An 18,266-nucleotide genomic window follows, 5' to 3' on the forward strand; every position below is an offset into this window, starting at 1 on the left:
ACACACACAGACAGTAATACACACACCTGACAATCACAGTTACCTGTGGAGTTCATTGTGGAGGCAGTGCAGCTCCTGGTGACTGTTTGGTGGGGAAGCAGGGACTCCTTCCTGCTTCCCCTGCATCAGTTTTCCGGCGCTTTTAGCTCCGCCCCCGCCGCACGGTAAGCCCCGCCCCCGCTGCAAATTAAAAAAAAAAAAAAAAAAATTTTTTTTTTTTTAAATCCCGGCCGGCTGTGCGGCCGCACGGCGCCCCCTGCTCCATGGCGCCCATTGCGGCCGCACAGCTCGCACACCCCTAAGGCCGGCCCTGTATAAAGCTTGGTATACACTATGTTACATTATATAGCATGGCATAATATACAATGTGTGTGTAATATGAACAGTTTATGATATAAAGCTTGGTACACACTATATTACATATTATATAGCATGGCATAATATGCACTGTGTGTAATATGAGAAGTGCCCTGGGTTTTCCCAGTCTCTCACTGATGGGCTCAGCTCACTCTATTCTCACAGCTATGATGACAGCTCAGTGTGCAGAGTGTGAGTCAGTGACGCCATGAGCACACCCCCTCCCCTCCCCTGGCCGAGCTGCTATGTAAAGGCTGGGAGACAGGCAGGATGCACAGTGAGCAGCCAGCACTGAGTCTTCTTCACCTGTACCTACCTGTCCTGTGAGTATTCTTCCCCTCATCTACCAGAACTGACAGGACCCTTCCCGTATCTGCACGGTGAGCTCCCTTCCCTGGACCTACCTGCACTGTGAGTATCCTTCCCTTTACCTACCTGTACTGTGAGTATACTTCCCCTCACCTACCTGAACTGACAGGACCCTTCCCATATCTGCACAGTGAGCTCCCTTCCCTGTACCTACCTGCACTGTGAGTATCCTTCCCTGTACCTACCTGCACTGTGAGTATCCTTCCCTGTACCTACCTGCACTGTGAGTATCCTTCCCTGTACCTACCTGCACTGTGAGTATCCTTCCCTGTACCTACCTGCACTGTGAGTATCCTTCCCTGTACCTACCTGCACTGTGAGTATCCTTCCCTGTACCTGCACTGTGAGTATCCTTCCCTGTACCTGCACTGTGAGTATCCTTCCCTGTACCTGCACTGTGAGTATCCTTCCCTGTACCTGCACTGTGAGTATCCTTCCCTGTACCTGCACTGTGAGTATCCTTACCCTCACCTACCTGCACTGTGAGTATCCTTACCCTCACCTACCTGCACTGTGAGTATCCTTACCCTCACCTACCTGCACTGTGAGTATCCTTACCCTCACCTACCTGCACTGTGAGTACCCTTCCCTGTACCTACCTGCACTGTGAGTATCTTCCCATCACCTACCTGTACTGTGAGTATCCTTCCCCTCATCTACCAGAACTGACAGGACCCTGTACTGTGAGCATTCTTTCCCTTATCTGACTGCTCTCTTAGTACTCCTCACCTACCTGAACTGACCGGACCCTTCCCCTATCTGCACTGTGAGCTCCCTTCCCTGTACCTACCTGCACTGTGAGCTCCCTTCCCTGTACCTACTTGCAATGTGAGTTCCCTCCTCAGGTACCTACCTGCAGTTACCCCCTACTCTATCCCAGCCACATAATCTCTTCTTGTCAGCCACACAATCCCACAAACCAACCATGCTCCCCTATACCTATCAAACATGTCGATGAGTGGATAACATGATATCCCTTTGTTTTTCCCTGACCCCCCAAACAAATTTTCTCCCCATATTGCTTCTCCTGCATGTCCCCCATGCTGCTCCTCCTGCATGTATCCATGCTGCTTCTGCTGTATCCCCTCCCCATGTCCTGCATGCCCCCCATGCTGTTTCCCTGGTAAGCCCCCATGCTGTTTCCCTGGTAAGCCCCCATGCTGTTTCCCCTGTAAGCCCCCCATGCTGTTTCTCCTGTAAGCCCCCCATGCTGTTTCTCCTGTAAGCCCCCCATGCTGTTTCTCCTGTAAGCCCCCCATGCTGTTTCTCCTGTAAGCCCCCCATGCTGTTTCTCCTGTAAGCCCCCCATGCTGTTTCTCCTGTAAGTCCCCCATGTTGTTCTCCTGGATGTCCTCCGTATGCTAACTCTGTGGCTATTAAAAGAGCATGCTCTGAGGACTGTAAGAGAGCAGGGTCAGTGTAGTAGGGCTGCTGTCTGTAATTCCTGGTGAATGCAGGCAGAAGCAGAGCATTTTTTTAAACCATTCCAGGTACTTAGACACATGCACTGTGTTCTAACATAATGAATGAGGTTTCATCTATTTGTAGTAAATAGGCAGACAATGCATTGGGCACCCCTCTGCACACAAGGGGCTAATATTGAACTCCACATTGCAATGTAAGACCAGCCATGGATTGAATTAAGTCTATTATTTAGTATCAATACAATTGATTTGGATTTAGTATCTTTTAAATCAAACCTGACTCCAGGACTGGGAGAGTTGTGAGCCTTTAACTGATTTTGATATATAAGTCCTATCATCCTTGGCCAGCTTTATTTTGAGTAGTGAGAGTTGTTGTGGTCAACTGTTGTAGGGCTCTAAAAACTTGTTTTGCCTTTTACATTTGGATCCCTACAAAATACTTAACATCACGATGCAAGCAGGAAGTACTATTGCAAAATGTATTACAGGCTTATTCGCTCAAGGTAAAATTTCAAAGTGAATTTCAAATTTACCTTAAATTTTAAATTCCCTTTGCATCCTCACTGTAGTGAATATCCCACTTAGAGTTCAATCACTGTACGGTGATTTGTGGTGAATTTTAATCCAAATGTAAAAAAAGCTATAATTAAAGATGGATATAGAGATATTTAGAATTCCAAATTTTCTTACTGTTGGTGGGCTCTCTACCCACTGAAAGAGCACCTACATTGCCGGGTCCCATCCCCAAAGGACCAGCATCCAAACTCTATCACATCAGTTCCATACAACCAGCATTAACACAATGCAGAAGCTTACAGTGCATGTGGGTATGGGGGTAAGAGCTTAGACCAAGGGTGCCCAAAAGGTAGATCCCCAGATGCTGTTGAACTACAACTCCCATGGTGCTTTGCATGCATTTAGAATGGGAACGCACCATGGAAACTGTAGTTTAAAAACATCTGTGGATCTACCTTTTGGACACCCCTGTCTTAGACAATGTCTGTCTTTTTGCCCCCTCTCCCATCCTCAGTGCACTGTCAACTTCTACGTTGGTTTAATGTTGGTTGGATGGAATTAAGCAATTTCTTTAATATGTAATCGAGTCTGGATGCTAGTCTTTTTCTCGGAACCTGGCACCATAGCTGCTCTTAAATCAGCTATTTTTGGTCTAAATTCTTCAGATATGCTCTCCATTCACTACAATGTACAATATAATAATTTAGATATGTTAATTCAGTTTCCTTCCCAGATTTCCAGAATTTCTGTTATATTGACTAGTCCAATTACAAATAATAGCAAAAAGAGTTAAATTAAAAGTATTCTTTTTTTTTTCTTCATTAGAACTCCTGTAGCAGGCAAAAAAAAAAATTGTTCCTGTTTCCTCCTCCTCCCCCTTAAAAATATGTTCACTCATTCCTGCACATGATTACGTCACAATATGAAATTCATTTTCTTTAGAAAGCAAAACTGAAACGAAATGCAGTATAAATATATATATAGATATAATAGTGATGTAAACGCTCCTGAGCTTAAAGCAGCTCTGTCACTTCTTGGTTTTATCAGAGTCTGTACAGATGTTTAAACAGCAACTGGATGCATGCTTGCAAAAAACATCATTTTAATTTGTGCGGTAATAGTTTCTTTTTTTTTGTAAATCTTTCTTTTATTATGGCATGTGCGTTATGGGGTACAGAATAGAAAGAGGAGGCATTGTGGGGTAACACGAGTTGATGATAACAAGATGGTGAGCAATACACCTCTAAGAAAGACTGCCATATTTTTTGTTTTTGTTTTTAAAACGTCATGTAAACAGATTGATACAAGCTTGGTTAATAAAATAAAAATAAAATAATAATAAAAGTAATTGTTGCTTAACATTGCTAGATCAGCTACATCGATGTAGTCTTAATGTACCAACATGTCTTACAAAGTAGTAGTAGCTAGTCAGTATATGATTCAGAGAGAGGTCATTATTATGAAAAGAACATGCTAGTAATCATTGTTTACGGTACATAACATGCTAGAGTAGGTAGAGCGAATACAGTAATATTACCTTTTCTCCCATGCCGGTAATAGTTTCTTGATCCAAGGAGAGATCTGACTGCTATTCTGGAGTCAAGAAGGCATCAGGTAGGTAGACCTAACCTTTACTGCACCCCATGGCCCTGGACCCTAACTGGAAATGTCCCCATCAAGGGAAAATTTTGCCAAGACCCTGAATGTGACAGATCTGCTTTAAAGGAAAACTAAAATATATATATATATATTTTACATGGATGTGTTAATTGGAACCACAAGAGGAAGAGCCAAATTAAAAGTTCTAAGAAAGGAAAAATATGAATTTTGTATTTAACAGCGTTAAATACAAAATAGGAAACTAATCTATTCCTAGAATTGGTCATGTTACCAATAATTTCAAACATAGCTTTTATTCCTAATATTAAAGGAACACTATAGGGTCAGGAACCCAAACATATTTTCCTGACCCTTTAGTGTTAGCACTAGGGTCAGGATCCCTGGATCCCTCCCTAAATATAGCAAAATGTTTATTTTATTTCAGTCTGCTGTTGCTGGCTCTACCCCTGATCTACCTGCTTGGCTGACATAATCAAAAGTGGTGTTCTCAGCCACTCACAGTGCTTTCCAGTAGGAAAGCATTGGATTGGCTGTGATTGCCAAGGAGGCATATCAGGGGCAGAGCCAGCACAAGCCAAACACAGCTGTGGCCAATTAGCATCTCCTCTTTGAGATGCATTGAATCAACGTATCTCTATGAGGATAGTTCAGTGTCTCCATGCAGAGGGTGGAGACACTGAATGGCAGTCCCACTGTGCAGCACTGTCCCAGGAATCGCCTCTATCAGCCACCTGAGGAGTGGGTTCCTATTACATTTTTTTTAATTGATAGGAATAAAAAGCCCTAAAGCTCACTTTTGTTCTTGCGCAGAGGGAGGCTCCTTACTGCTGCCCGATCATCAATCTTGATGGTTTTTGTTCAGTTAGATGCTTCTCATAGGGAAACAGTGAGGACACATGGCAACTGCTGCGATCCAATGCTTTTTTCTCTATTTAATGTACTCTACTTTTCTTGGAAACCCCTAGTGACCCCTAGTGAAATGTAAACAGTGCTGATTCTCAGAAATCGCACTGTTTTCATTAGCAAGGCTGCAGCTGTAGCATCTATGCCGCAAAATAACTTCATTAGGATTAACTGATTTTGATGTTTAAACTGTTCTTTTCAAGGGACACTCTAAACACCATAACCACTACAATTCATTGCAGTGGCTATGGTGCCGTGAGATAATGGATGCTATCGCCCAGGTTTCTGCTGCAGCTAACATTATTGCCCTGCAAGCAAGGTTGGAAACATTTGTATAGTAGGGTCAATCATTAGTGTGAATTGCCATTGATTAAAAATAAATGTAAAAGTATAGGCTGAAAGTGCTAAATTGGAAAAATTCTCAATTGTCAAAGGGCCACATGTATCAATGTATCCACTTTAGTAAATAACCCTGGTAATGTGCCAGGGAGAGCTACGATAGTTTTTAGACAATTCCATAACAGTTTGATGTAAAATCGGAAGAAAGATTCCACAATTAGACTCATAACCACTACAGTGAACCATATAAACTGCTTAGGGTCCTTAAAGTGCCCTCCCCTCTTTTTTTCTATATTTTCTTTATCACATTTAGGACCTTTAAAGTAACATTCACCATAATATGAAGCTATCCATATTTTTTATAACCATCTCTTTCAGGACCAATAGATCAGTATAAAGTGTTACTCCAGCACCATAACCACAACAGTGGGCTAGTCCCCAGAGTACCCTGGCCTGGTTCCCCAGTAAAGGGTCAAACTGTTTAGCAATGGTTTGTGCCCTTACCTGAGTCCCTAAATAGGGAGATACAGGGATCTTGGTAGATTTTGTATGAGGGCATAGGGAGGGAATAACCCTCAGTAAAAATTATTTTGACAGATTGGAGACTTTGCCCACAAACACTTGAGTGTATACATAAGTTAAAATGTATTTTATCCTTTATTAAAGTTATTTTAAAAAAAACTAAAATTATAATCACACAATAGGGAGATCAATAATAATATGTATTGTGAGAAACTTAATGAAACAAAAAGTTAAAGGAAAAAGAAAGGGGGAAGGGGGGAAAAAAAAAAAAATATATATATATATATATATATATATATATATATATAGATTAGCTCTAGCTAAATGAAGATCGCTAGTGCTGGCAATCAGCCAGATTGTTTAACAAAGATGGCAACATATGTGTCAAAGTGTTGCTTATCCTGAGAGTTGCCAGTTAGGTATTATAGAACCTTCCTGGCACTATGTAGTCCTTAGGTCCCCACCCCCACCCTCACAGCTCCCCTCCATTTTAGGGGTTAAAATCCCTTCAGCCACTTACCTTTCTCCAGCGCCGAGGGAGCCCCTCGGCGCTGGTGACCTCTCCTCCTCCTGCCGACGTCAGCGCCGAATACGCATGCGCGCCAAGAGCCGCCCGCGCCTTTAAACCACCCATAGGAAAGCATTACTCAATACTTTCCTATTGACGTCAGCGTCTTCTCACTGTGGTTTTCACAGTGAGAAGCGCCTCTAACGCCTGTCAGTGAGACAGCCACTAGAGGCTGGATTAACCCTCAGTGTAAACATAGCAGTTTATCTGAAACTGCTATGTTTTCAGCTGTAGAGTTAAAACTAGAGGGACCTGGCACCTAGACCACTTTATTGATCTGAAGTGGCCTGGGTGCCTATAGTGGTCCTTTAAATTGTTAAAGTGACTGGAAAAATAGCCGAGATTCTGATTAGCTTATAAGCTAGAGTAAGCTTTTAGTCAAGTTCGTTAGTGCTGGCAATCAGCCAGGCTAGTTTTGAATGTAATACCCAAAGGTCGTTGAGTTTGCTTAACAGTTAAGAATATATTCAAAGGGCTAATTAACCAGTGCTATAGCTAATTAGCTAGAGCGATAGTGATCCAGATAGTGTTAATGCAAATGATAGAAGACTGTCTAATAGAGATGCTAGTATAGGGTAGATGAAATAAGCTGTGTTTTTAATAAGTAGCTAATCTTCTAATAAAACTGAATTTCTAAGCTTCTAATTATGATGCAGCAATTATCTGGAGCTGTGTTGTAGAAGATTTAGTATCCTATGCTGTGCCTTCCTGGGCACCTATCGTCGATTAAGGTTGCTATAATAAACACAGCTTCTATCAGGATTAATTTTATCAGTAGATAACGGCTCAGTCAACCTGTGGCTTCTTAGGAGTTATAAACATGTTGGAATATCTATAAAATAGTGTGTATATAAAGGTTAAAATACAATAAAAAGGGTGCTACTATCACCTATGTGGGTCACTCCACCACACATAAATAAGTGCAAATATAATAGTGATATAAATGGTGAGAGCACACACAAAACCAGTATATATTATTACCCTTTTGTCAAAAGGGTTCCTGCAGAGACAAAACAGGAAAGACAAACATAGGGTAAAAACATACAAAACGGTTTAAAATAGTGAATAAATGTATAAACTCACATATTTCGGAGCCACTTAATGAAATCTGGCTCAGACTAGGATCGTAGAATGGATAAGGAGTAGTGTAAGCTGGATACAAATACTGACTGTTTTCTTGCCCCTTCTTTAAAATGCCCAGGATGCAGGTACTTGATTAAAAAAGGTTTATTTAAAAGATAAAAACAGCAGCAAAAATCCAAATCAGCTACAGCAGTCTCCATAAACTGACGCGTTTCAGCTTACGGCTTTTTTCAAGTGTGTACTAGAGAGAGAATAGGCACAGGGTCCCCAGAGAACAAGGGACTGGGTAATCAGGTCTAAACGCAGATGAAAAGCCTCACACAAAATAAATATATAAATCTCTCAATTCACCCTAAAAGTTACCTCGACACCGTGGTCTAACCACTAGTGTCTACCTGAACCAACTCTCCCTACCAAAGTTATAAATAAATAAACACATAAAAATCAATAACCATAGTGGTAACAAAATAAAAAAGTGCTACCAAGTGCAGAGATTAAAGAAAAAGAAGGATTTAAATATAATGTTGCCTGAAAAGTTACTTTGTTCTCCTTACAATCTAGTGTTGGCGAGTACTGGCTTGTACTGGCCAGAGTCTCATTTTCTCAGCAGGACTACTCGCTTTGGTAATAGGTTTGCTCTTTCAGTTTGTTCATGTGTTGGAATTGCTAATGAGGTGGTTAGTTCACAGAGCTGGACGATTCCGACGAGCTCAGCAGGAGGGAAATTAATTTAGCTTTATGTATTTGTATAGTGGCAGCTGAAGTTAAGGTCAGTTTAGATCTTTGCGATTGCGTTTAACTGACTTTGGGAAGATTCTGCTGAGTTCGGTTTTAGGTCTAGAGACTGAAACAAAGTTTAGTTACAACCTGTTGGTTCTTAAAGCACAGGGCAGAGCTGAGCTTGCTACAATCCTGCTTAGTTTAAAGGAACACTCCAAGCACCATAACCACTACAGCACATTTCCAGGAGTGCTTTGGCCCCTCCCCCAAATGTAAGTAGTCAAACCATTTGGTAATTTGTTACATGGGGTCCTATGTGTGCCGCTCTTTATTTCTCTTTAAAACATAAGATAAAGTAGTAATTGTGACAAAATGGTGGAGCTTAAGGCAAGGTTCACTTGTTTTGTTAAGCTAACAAGGAGTGAAAGTTGCTTTAAGCTCCATCCTTTGTCAAGAGTGTCAAGTGTAGGAAAAATACACAAGACAAAGTAGCCCCTCCTTTGTTTTATGTTTTAAAGAGAAATAAAACAGAAATGAAGAAAAGAATAACAGATTCTGAGAGAGGAAGAGAAGAGGAAACAATAGTAGAAAGGTACTTGGGGGACAGAGCCGCTTTAAGCAGGAATAGCAGCTCTCTGCCTACAACAGCAGTGGAACGGCAGCATCGGGGCCTGAAGGCCCCATCTGGTTGGCCATGGACTTAGGGCAACCCAATGGGTATTGCTGAACAGAGGTCCAGTTTGGCTCTTTAAGAGCGCAACCAGCCATTGTAATATCAGATGCTGGGAGTAAAGGTGGCACTCAAACGTTTCAGGAATACAGCTGCATTCAAATGCAAACACTGCACACAAGTACACCACTCCATTCCAATGGCAGCAGTAAATACAAATACACCCCTACATGTACACGCATACTTTATACAAAAACATGCTTACATGTAAACGCCAAAACATTGCTCACAAATGCAACCCTGCAAGGATGAGCAAACGATAGATTCCCAGCTAACATTGCATCATGGGATCTGGGGATTGTCTGCTCTTACGCTGGGGGGAGGTGGGGGCAAAAAAGAATTCTTACACTAGGCCCCTCTCTGCATTAGTTCCAATGAAGTTATGAAGTTGAGCATGCATGTCAAATGCCATGCTGTGCCAATCAGCATCTCCTCACAGAGATGCATTGAATCAATGCATCACTATAGAGAGCATTCAGCGTCTCCATAGAGACGCTGAATTTCATTGCTGCACACTGTGCAGCACTGGACCCAGGAAGCACCTCTAGAGGCCGTCTGAGTGACTGCCACTAGAGGTGCTATTAGGCAGCAATGTAAGCACTGCCTTTTTTCTGAATGTTTACATGAAAAAGCTTGCAGGGACAGGCTGTAGATATCTGAACACATACATTAATTTGTAGTAGTTCTGGTGACTATAGTGTCCCATTTACACTATTTGCCCACCGGTTGTTTGCACTGCTACTGAATAATCATTGCAGAACAAAAAAAAAAACAGGGGGATTTATTTAGCAAATGTGTTCTACCAGTTCTGTTACTCATTTTTAAAGAAGACATAAAATGGTAAAGAATTACATTGGGATGAATCACTAGTATGGTAAATTGTAGGAATTTCACACTGAATTGCAAGCAAAGGTCGAAATACCTGGAAAAAAAAATAATCCCCTAAGATTGTCAATACACTATCCAATTTCTGATTAAGTAAATAAAACTGTAAGGAATTGTGTTTTAATTGACAAGGTAAGTGGCCATTTTAGACCAATATAACTGACCTGGAAAATGAGTTTAAGTTAGGGAATGTTCGAAGCTCGCCAACTTCAGTATCATCTAAAAAAAAGAAAAATGAGTTGTAAAACAACTGCACATCAAACGCTTTGCAATTTCTTGTAAAGTTGTAAAACACCCCGGGCATTTCCTGACTTGTCATTGCCAGCCTGTGAAATTATCCTCTAAATTTCTCAACAAAGACAAACTCACAGAACATGTTTGGGTCTTGTTTTACAGGTGTTTAAATCAATTATGAGCTTAATTTCTAACAGTTTGAGTCTTGGAGAAACTAGCATACGAAAACCAGTAATGGTACAAGGAGCACATGAAAATTATGTGTGTACAAATGATACATTTATATTCATCAGGTACATGTGACGTATAGAAGCGTTTCGGTATACCTTTGAATGGTTTCATTCCCCCGATATGGAAAGTAGAACAGTACAAGTCGTGTAGGGAAGTTTCTTCACGTGAATGCTAGAGTAACCATTTTTTGTATTCAGGGAAATCAGTTTAGCAGTTGAAGGTTCATATGTGTTTGGGACAGAGTGGGGGTGGCGTGATTTTGTGCACAACGTACTGTGTTGTTCTGGCTGCTTTCTTGTGCGTACGTAAAATGTAACATTAGTTTTCGTTTGAAATTGGAGGTTCAAACGTAAATAATGTCATGATAAAACAGAACTAGGCAAAGAAACAAAAAAAACGAGAAACAAACACGTTTTTCCATCTCTCACGACTCTCTCCTTCGGTGTGCCTTTATTGGACTTGTAAAATAGTGAATTGGGTCTAGTGTCTCACAGTACCTATTGGCAATAGCTTCTTATTTTGTGAGCTGTGATTCATTTAGTTATGGGTCACAACTCTTATGAAAATGTTTGAAAGTTTCATGGATTTTTGCCGTCAGTCTATCCATCTCAATGGCCTCTTTTATTTAATGTCTGCGGCACACGGTTTTAATATAATTTATGTCAGTATATTGCGTTGGGCTGTACAGCGGCCTATCAAGACGTCACACTGCAGCACAATATGTAGATGACTTATCTTTGTTGTATAAGCTAATTTCACATGGGAGACTTGTTGTTATAAAGGGTCCAGAATATTGTTAAATGCCTGAAGATTCCGTTGTTTTGTTTTATACCAAAGGTTTGAAACCTCTGCCTTAACAGATGCTATGGACTACATTTTCCATGATTCACTTGTAAACTTCTAGCAGATGAAATACCTTTTGGTTGGTAGAACATTATGGGCAATGTGTCTACAGTATCTGGAATGATAGAAACTGCTTAACGTGCTCACTATATAGGTTAGAATTCTGCTGTTCCAGAGTACACGTGATTTTGCTCTACATTATTCCTTTACATGCTGTTTAGGGGGCAAAGGCCCTTATTTATACGTGTTTTCAGTGCGAGCTTTGAACAGGATCAAAGTTCCTTTTTAGTTTTTAACTTTGTGTACTGCCCTTTATTCCAGTGCCTATCCAACTCTATTTCTTTATCAGTTTCCCCAATAAAAAGGCCACTACAAGGCAATATGTCAGGGAGCACACTGAGCACAAATACATTGTTGGTCAGCATCCCATCGGTTCTGGGCAGGGCTGCCATCAGGGGGTGACACATATTCCCTCTCTGACATGTATGGGTCTCCCTCTCGCGAGACCCACGGCCGTCAGAGCTTTGCCATGGGTTACCAGGCCACGCTCGTGAGAGTTAATGGAAGAGAGGAGCTGAATGGGCAAACGCAGTGTGCTGGGCCCCCTCTGCAGTAACAGAGAGCAGGGGACCCCACCATGCCACCCAACAGGGAATTGAATCTCACCCCTCCCTGGACACAGGTAAGAAGCAGGGAGGGTGGAATAACATTTAATTAAATGTAATTTAAAATGAATGTGAAAACAAAATGCCCCTTTTCCCCCTGCAGATTGCAGGCCCTTGTTTGCACATTTACACACACTCTGCATACACTACACTGACACACACTCTGTATATACTGACACACACTCTGTATATACTGACACACACTCTGCATATACTAGTACAACACACACTCTGCATATACTAGTACAACACACACTCTGCATACACTAGTACTGATACCGGAGAAACTGACGGAAGCCAAGCACAGAGAGATGGACACAGGTTTCTTCAGGAAGGAAGAGATTCTTTATTGGATCACCGATCGGGACTCAGAGGGACTAGCGTCACCAAAATACAGCAAAGTCTGAGTACTGAATACATAGAGTACATTCCTTATATAGCACTGTAGCTCCTCCCACAATTAACTACACCCACACATACCCTTAACCTATTTAATGAATAGAGTCTAAACTCATCCATCCGGTCTAACCACGTGGCTCATCTGATACAAAGGAGAGGGACGCGTAATTCCAGTTCTTACATTCCTGCACCTGGTCAGTACAGTGATGACAGTATCTTAGCTACGTGTAATTAACCAACTGATACTACAAACACATATACATACATATGCCTTGTGGCAATCTTAGCCTGCTAAACTTGTATTTTACTGGAATTACATCACATTCCCCCCTTTGATGCCTCTGATATTTCACAATTACTTGAGGCATCACTTAACCTTGGTTTGCATATACCTCAGGTTACCATGAACCAGACCAGACTTATCTTATGATGTGAATCTTCAACATTCATCTTCTTGCATTGGTTCTCCCTGATCTAGAGCCTTATACTTATATATCGCCATTATCTGTGCAGCAGCCTTCCTCTCTGCTATACTTCCTATCAGGCTTTGCACAGACCTAACTACTAAGGGTATAAGACACGGTAGGAGTAGACACAACAGTAAAATCAGTAGGACTCCACCTACCACTGCCTTAAGCCCTCCAAACCACTCATACCAGCTACCAAACCAACTACTTGGATTGTACCCTTTCCATACCTGAGTAGGCACATGCGCTAGTTTAACCATATGGCTAGTAAGCTCAGCTATTGCTTGCCCTTCGTCATCTATTTGAAGACAGCAATTACTTAGGTTAAACTTCCCACATACACCTCCCTCTACTGCCAAAAGGTAATCCAAGGCTAATCTATTTTGGTAGACTGCTGTCCTCATCCTGGTGTTATGCTTCGCTAGAAGATTGAGCGCTTGTGATGTCTCATTTGTGATAATCTCAACCACCGCCTGTAATCTTATAATACGGTTGAGCATATAAATAGGGGTTCTATAACCAAAGGTACCATCCTCAGCCCACGTGGCTGGCCCATAGTAATCTATAATACGCTGGGGAGGCCATTCATCATCTTCCCAGGCGCCTATCTCTATGGGTCCCCTTTTCTTCCTATGATTCACATCATACACTTTAACACCTAAAGTCTCACCTGTTTCAATCGGTAACAAGAAGAAGGATGGTTTGAGCATACCCAACACACATGCCCCTTCCCAGTCCTGTGGCAGCTCCGAATAGGCTTTCTTACCACAGATCCAGTACAAATTTGCTGGGGCTCTCCAAGTAGATGTGATGGATAGATCAAACCACACATCCTTTAAATTGGCATATCTAGCAAACGGGTTAGATGGTTCTGAGACATTTGAAGCCGACCACCAAGTTGTATTCTTTGTATCATCATCATAAGCTTTTTGCCCTAGACAAGTTAATTCTCCTACAGAAGTATTATACATTATTCCTTTCCTTGCTATGCAAACATAACCTATGATGGAGGTCTTTAATCTCCACTCAGATTTACCTCTAACACTCATATGATAATCGGCTTGTGTAGATATTAATTGGTCAACTGCCTCAGAACCGGACATTACCTCCTTTGCTTCCTAAGGCCATTGGTCTCCCATGTTAGTACCTCCACACACATAGCAGTTGGTAACATTAAGACTACCGGCAATACTTTCAGCTAAATCGATGAACAGGTTTTTAGCATTATGGGGGATCTTATTATCTATACTCATCTCTTCGTAAAAGGAATGGTATACTTGATGAGTCTGGGAGGATACCGTATCAGTCTCTATTCCTATAAACAATAATGTCCCAGGATCTAAACCCGTCCCGTATATTTGAAACCCAAATAAATTTCCATACTTATCTAAGAACTTGTCGGGGTTATTAATGAGTATATGGACTGGGTTGCATTCCATAGACTTACAATAAGGGCTAGTCGGCAACTTAGTCACTATCATGTCTTTGTCTACTGTCTGTCCCCAAGTTGCCCACCCCACACAAGACCAATATGGGCAAAAGTTATAATCTCTATTTGGGCATCTAGGACTTACATATTTATTTTTTGCTACTGGGACAAATATATTTATCGTTAGACCCATACGTCCTCTCCCATCTAAGATCCCCACATACATTCCACGGCTTTCTACCACTCGATATCGCTTTACACGCATCAAATAGCAGAACACCCGAAGAATGTACGGATTCTAACACCGTTTTATTAATTAGGGTCCCCTGAGGATCTCCATTCCTGAGAGTCAACCAAATTGTACGAGGCTGATACTCCGGACTGAAGCACTTAGGTTCTCCTACTCCTAAATGGCACACACTATAATCTATATTTAAGTATCTACATCTCGATACATCTCCTTTACATTCGTATTGTGAATGCCAAATTAGGGTTTGGGAAATATGGTTACCTGTTCTCGTAGTCTTAATGCATACCTCACAGCTAGGAGTGTCGGTACCTCTACCTTCCTGAATATAAAAACACATATAAATAAACACTATCAAAAGCACATCTTTCGCCGTCATCCTCAGTCTTCGTCCGTGCGATGGCGCCTCAGCTTCCAGGATGTGAGGGGCTGCAGGGAATGGAGTTCTGCTCATCTTCACAGGTGTCCCTTCGAGACTTTCCTGGCTTATACACTATGTGATGGTAAGCGGACAGGCTTTATTATGGCCTTCTCACTCACACCTGTAACAATAAAATTTGTAATCCACAATAATTCCTCGTTACTCCGACTGAGTAGTGCGTTTTAACCGGATCTTGCAGGGATTCTCTGGATCTGCTGTAACTTGCCAAGAATCGACTGCTGCTGGTTTAACCCTGGAGTGATGTATCCACGGAGTCACTTCTGCTACTTTTATTGCTGTAGGGGTAGACAAAAGAACAACATAAGGACCTCTCCACTTGGGCCCTAACGGTACATTATTCCACTCTTTAATCCACACTTGATCTCCTGGATGATAACTATGAACAGGGGGATAAATATTCACAGGTAATCTATCTTGTACCCATTTCTGTACCTCCTCCATAGTCTTACCCAACTCTACAACCTGCTGCCGGGTAATTCCTTCTCCCAACTGACTCAAGTCCCCCCTTAAGTTACCAAGTACGGGAGGTGGTCGCCCATACATGATTTCAAAAGGAGAGAGGCCCATCCTTCTGGTAGGGGTACTGCGGATTCGCAATAAAGCTATGGGTAAGAGAACGTTCCACTTAAGTTGTGTTTCCTGACACATTTTAGCCAACTGGTTCTTTATAGTTCTATTCATTCTCTCTACCTTACCAGAACTCTGGGGTCTATATGCAGTATGAAGCCTCCACTTTATACCAAGCATATGAGTCAGTTGTTGTAGGCACTGGTGAACAAAAGCTGGACCATTGTCCGATCCTATAGAACAGGGTAGTCCATATCGGGGTATTATTTCTCGTAGCAGGAATCTCACAACTTCTCCTGCTTTCTCTGTACGAGTAGGACATGCTTCTACCCAGCCTGAATAGGTGCACACAATTACCAGCAGGTAACGATGTCCACCCGATTTAGGCATCACTGTAAAGTCTATTTGTAGATCGGACATGGGGAGTCCCCCCATAAACTGAACTCCTGGTGGCTTTACTGGTCCTTGTCTTGCATTATTCTTAGCACACGTTACACATCTGCGTACAATGGCCTGAGTCAAGTTGGACAATCTTGGTATGTAGAAATGTTTTCTAAGAGATTCTTCAGTACTGTCTCTCCCAGAATGTGTCCCGTTGTGATAATTTTGGACAATTTCTACCGCTAGCGATGCTGGTATAACTATTCTTCCATCTTCTAGCTGATACCACTTGTTCTCCAGATACTTTCCCGGTTCAGTCTTTAACCACTCCTCTTCTTGAGCTGTATAAACTGGAGTCCATTGGGACAGTGGAGTTGGTATAAGAGCAGCTATATGCCCTACATACTCCTGTCTTCCTGATTCAGCAGCACGCTTAGCTGCACTATCTGCCATCCGATTTCCCTTGGTTACATCACCATCTCCTCTCAGATGCGCTCGACAATGTATGATACCGACTTCTTTCGGCTCCCACACTGCTTCCAATAGTTGTAGGATTTCAGCTGCGTACTTGATTTCTTTGCCTTCTGAATTCAGTAGTCCTCTTTCTTTATACAAAGCTCCGTGGGCATGAGTGGTTAAAAACGCATACTTAGAGTCCGTATAGATATTTACTCTTAAACCTTCAGCCAATTGTAACGCTCGTGTTAGTGCTATTAATTCTGCCTTTTGTGCTGATGTTCCTTTCGCCAGTGGCCGAGCTTCTATCACCTTGTCTATTGTTGTCACTGCATATCCTGCATAGCGGATCCCTTCTTTCACATAACTACTGCCGTCGGTGTAATATTGAACATCGGGGTTCTGGATGGGAAAATCACGAAGATCTGGTCTACTTGAGAATACTTCATCCATTACTTCCAAACAATCATGTTGACTTTCAGTAGGTTGTGGCAAAAGGGTAGCTGGATTTAAGGTGTTTACAGTCTCTAAATGCACTCTTGGGTTTTCACACAACATTGCTTGATACTTGGTCATACGGCTGTTACTAAACCAATGATTTCCTTTGTAATCCAACAACGTCTGTACTGCATGTGGGACTCGTACATAAAGTTCTTGACCCAGAGTGAGTTTATCGGCTTCAGCTACTAGCAGGGCGGCTGCAGCTACGGCTCTTAGACAAGGTGGAAGTCCGCTGGCCACTGCATCCAGTTGCTTAGACATGTAGGCAACAGGTCTTTGCCATGATCCCAAGTACTGTGTCAATACTCCCACAGCCATTCTTCTTTGCTCGTGTACATATAAGTAGAATGGTCGTGTGTGATCAGGTAGACCTAATGCTGGGGCACTCATCAAAGCCTTCTTCACATCTTCAAATGCCGTTTGCTGTTCTTGGGTCCATAAGAAGGGGTCGTGCTCTGTACCTTTTGATAGCTGCGTACAGAGGTTTTGCTAGTATCGCATAGCTGGGAATCCATATCCTACAGAAGCCTGCTGCCCCCAAGAATTCTCGCACTTGTCTTCTATTCTTGGGTATTGGTATTTGGCAGACAGCTTCTTTTCTCTCTGGCCCCATAATTCTTTGACCTTCAGAGATATGGAATCCTAGATACTTGACAGTTGGCAAACACAACTGAGCCTTCTTTCTAGACACCTTGTATCCTGCCTTCCAGAGAATGTGTAGTAGATCGTGCGTTGCTTGCTGACAGATTTCTTTTGTAACTGCTGCTATCAACAAGTCATCTACATATTGTAACAATACACACTCTCCTGGGATGGACTCGAAATCCAATAGATCTTGACTTAGGGCTGAACCAAATAGGGTAGGTGAATTTTTAAACCCTTGGGGCAGTCTTGTCCAAGTCATTTGGCGTTTTGAGCCCGTTACAGCGTTCTCCCATTGGGAAGCGAAAATACATTGACTTTCTGCGGCAATTCGGAGGCAAAAGAAGGCATCTTTGAGATCTAAGACTGTGAAGTAAGTAGCCCCGCCCGGAATTAAAGCAAGCAGGTTATATGGATTGGGTACAACTGGATGTATGCTAACAACCGCATCATTGACTGCTCTTAAGTCCTGCACAGGTCGATACTCATCTGTGCCGGGCTTTTGAACAGGCAGCAATGGGGTGTTCCAGGGGGAAGTACAGAATTTTAGGATACCATACCGTATGAACTTATCCAGATAGGATTGGATGTTCTTCTTAGCCTTCTGCGGAATGTGATATTGTCTTAGGCTCACTGGATAAACCCCATGTTTCAGTTCAATTTTTATTGGTGGAATATTGCGGGCCAGTCCTGGTGGGTTGTTCTCTGCCCGAACTCCTGGTATGT

At 42.2% G+C, this 18,266-nt stretch overlaps 1 protein-coding gene across 4 annotated transcripts in view; it reads left to right on the forward strand.

The window, feature by feature from the left end:
* Nucleotides 1–583: 583 nt before the first annotated feature.
* ASS1 (argininosuccinate synthase 1) overlaps nucleotides 584–18,266 on the forward strand; it is an 87,229-nt gene continuing 69,546 nt past the window's right edge. Inside the window, exon 1 of one of the 4 annotated variants that reach the window (XM_063432441.1) lies at nucleotides 584–680. The gene's annotated coding sequence lies outside the window, so the exon portion shown is untranslated. Of the gene's footprint in view, nucleotides 769–790; nucleotides 888–1,504; nucleotides 1,524–18,266 lie in introns of those variants that run through there. The other 3 variants (XM_063432443.1, XM_063432444.1, XM_063432445.1) reach the window with 3 other exon arrangements.

This window comes from Pelobates fuscus, chromosome 9, assembly GCF_036172605.1.
Source record: "Pelobates fuscus isolate aPelFus1 chromosome 9, aPelFus1.pri, whole genome shotgun sequence".
Classification (NCBI taxonomy): domain Eukaryota; kingdom Metazoa; phylum Chordata; class Amphibia; order Anura; family Pelobatidae; genus Pelobates; species Pelobates fuscus.